The sequence below is a fragment of the Aplysia californica genome, unplaced genomic scaffold (genome assembly GCF_000002075.1).
Source record: "Aplysia californica isolate F4 #8 unplaced genomic scaffold, AplCal3.0 scaffold00181, whole genome shotgun sequence".
Lineage (NCBI taxonomy): Eukaryota > Metazoa > Mollusca > Gastropoda > Aplysiida > Aplysiidae > Aplysia > Aplysia californica.
In genome coordinates, this window is record NW_004797451.1 from 773,398 (window position 1) to 776,518 (window position 3,121).

The following is a 3,121-nucleotide window of genomic DNA, read 5'->3' on the forward strand; positions in this document are numbered from 1 at the left end:
TCTATCTATCTATCTATCTATCTGTCTATCTATCTATCTATCTATCTGTCTATCTATCTATCTATCTATCTGTCTATCTATCTATCTATCTATCTATTTCATGTTAAAAGACATAATGTTGAAATACATTAAAATTGTATTAACGTGCATATGCATAAATTACATTTGAGTATATCTATTGAATGAAATAATCGTTATCTTGCAATTGCAAATCTTAGGATAAAATTATGATCTAAAATCGTTCAAACTAATTTCCTCAGGCTGGATCTTATGGGTCGCGGACCTCGGCTCCCTCGTTCTCATTATCGAAACGACCAGATCATTTCGTGCAGAAATTCCCGGACAGATGGTCATGAGAAATGTATGACGTGCCGTTCGATAAGAGCGATTGTTCCGACCACAACATCGGCACAAGAGGGGTCACATTTACTGGCCAAAACGGCGCTAAGGGAGCAAACCTTGACACCCAGCTACCCCAGTAATTCCCCTTGTCCCCCCTCTTGTGTGTAAAGCTCCCATTGGATGGTCATCTCTTATCTCCCCTTGCCAGGACTATCGCGGATGTTTGGCATGCCAGCGATTTTGGTGGAGTTGAAACAAATGAGAGGATTGGCATGGCGTGGTACATTCATGTGGTATGGGTCAAACTACCCTTTCAACATTGAAAATGATTGGTTATTTAAGATGCGACTTCTCCCAAATGCAACGTCCATCTCAGATGGGACCTAGTGTGCTAAGAGTTTAACGACCTCTTCAGCTCTGAAAAGTTGTATAAAAAGCTGGTCCCTTCGGATTTTACGTCTATCTCAGATAGGACCAAGCCAAGCAAGCTGCATAAGGAGCCTTGGAAACTTCCCTAAACAATCCGGTTTTAAGAAGGCCACTCGAGAGAACTCGAACCGGGGTCATATTGCTCTGTAGTTCAGTTTGATACCAACCGAGTTAATAGCGCCCACCACAAACGGGTAAAGCATGCTTTTAAGACTTCGTTGTCTTCACTTATCCTTTTTTTAAAGCATTAGTAAGCCATTTGTTAGTCTCATCATATGATACAGTATTGGCTAAACGCTGCTTTCAACACTTTAAGGTTGTAAGTGAGGCTCACAAACTCATTGCTCATCTCCGACAACGCTGACGTAAGAGGCTGGGAAGCTTCGAAAATTTTCTTCAAACAAACAACAATTTAAAAAAATATTTAAAAAACGAAAGAGAGCCTCCCCCTCCTTTTTGCATTCTTTTTAAAAGGCCAAGCAGAACGACTGAACCAAACAGATTCCAGGTCTCTTGGTTTATTTTTAGGAAGAGAAAAAGAGACAAAATGATAGAATAGGGCGATGGGTGAGGGTTGAAACAAAGAGCAACAGGTGAGTTGGTTTAATGATGGATGCCAAAGTACCAACTGTATGCAAATTATCAAAACTTCATTACTTTGAATAAGAGTTCTCAATTTGTCTCGGTGGGTCGTGGGCTCACTTCTTCACAGCTTCCGCGCCATCGTCTCCGCTTCTGAATTAAGAAGGTGTCAGAACTTAATTCACCGTTTCATTAATATTCCATTGTTTCATTTGTCTCGTTTGAACCACAAGTCGTCTGCACGAGTACGTCCTTCTGGTAATATGACTTTGAAGGCGCATGAGTTATAGATAATCACACCAAGGTACTTGTGATCTCAAAGAGGAAGGAAGTTGTTGAAAGCTAACGTTTTCAAGAAAAAGAAAGGGGAGGAAAGAAAAAAAAAGGGCAATTTGAGGACACTCTTCAAACTTTCGTGCTTTTAAGGACGCAACGATAAAGAAGGTAAGCTTTCAACAGTCGTACCCTTGAGTTTGATTAGGCTGCTGAGCTTAATCAAAGGCTGAAAGTTATATTCGTGGGTTTACTTAGTTTGCCTTTCCTATGAAGTAAATTAAAATTTTATGATGCGTCTTAAAGAGATATTATGTTGTGCTTTGAAAACCGGATCTCAAAATTTATTTTTCTATTTTAGGTAATTGAGCAAGCAATGAAGATGAAAGCGCACTATAAGTGGACGCCAGTGGTAAAATGCTATGCACTAGCAAATGGCGTGCACGGAAGAGGTTCATCACCTGTTACTGTTAGACAGAACAGTTGTGACTTTTGAAATCGTTTTGACTAGATGAAGTTGTCAAATTATGTGTGGCATCGTGGTGAGATTGTCGTTTTTCTTGTTGTTGTTGTTGTTTTGTTGTTATTGCTAGTGTTGCTGTTACTGTTGCAGTTGCTCTTTTTGTTGTTGTTGTTGTTGTTGTTGTTGTTTTTATTGTCATAGTTATTGTTGTTGTTGTTGTTTTACTTTTATGGCTGTTTTGTTGTTTGTTTGGTTGCTGCTGTATTTTTACTTTTAACATTTTAGGTCCCTTAAAAGACATATTATTTCTGTGTGGAATTGTACTGGAAAAAGTTAATCTCAGGCTCTAAAAAAAAGTGAACTTGCTGTTACAAGGACACTTACTCAAGCTTTGGAAGTCACCTAACTTTGGCGGTCATTTTCTCACTGATTTCACCCCTGACACCAGGCGACCCCCACCTCGTTCAGTTGCAAATACCTTGACTTTTGTTCAGGACAGAATATAGGTGGGTAATTATTTTTCTTCAAAGGCAAGACAAATAAACAGGCATTAACCCTATCCGTGCGCCCTGAGGTCATTTTGTACCCCCGGGGTTGTATTCTTCACATTAATTTAGAATACCTCTAGTGCGAAGATCTGTTTGAAACTTTCAGTATTTCTCAAAAAATCGTTCTGACAGACTGATGTGCAAAGCGTGCTGATCGGATTAACGAGTAAATTACTCTTCGGAAAGTGGGGGCACAGAGTTCCCCACGTCGTATGGATACGATATAGTAAAACACAACGTACGGATAGGATTAAGATTACACCAATAACACCACATGCCCCAAGACTGACGGGCACCTGATACCACCGTGTCGTGACACAAACGTCCGGACTTGACCCAATCGAGAGTTGATGTCTTTATACACAACACAAACGTCCGAACTTGACACAATCGAGAGTTGATGTCTTTATACACAACACAAACGTCCGAACTTGACACAATCGAGAGTTGATGTCTTTATACACAACACAAACGTCCGAACTTG

At 40.0% G+C, this 3,121-nt stretch overlaps 1 protein-coding gene across 1 annotated transcript in view; it reads left to right on the plus strand.

The window, feature by feature from the left end:
- The window catches only part of LOC101853086 (contactin-associated protein-like 2), a gene marked incomplete in the record, with an annotated part of 226,156 nt that overhangs the window by 409 nt on the left and 222,626 nt on the right, over window positions 1–3,121 (plus strand).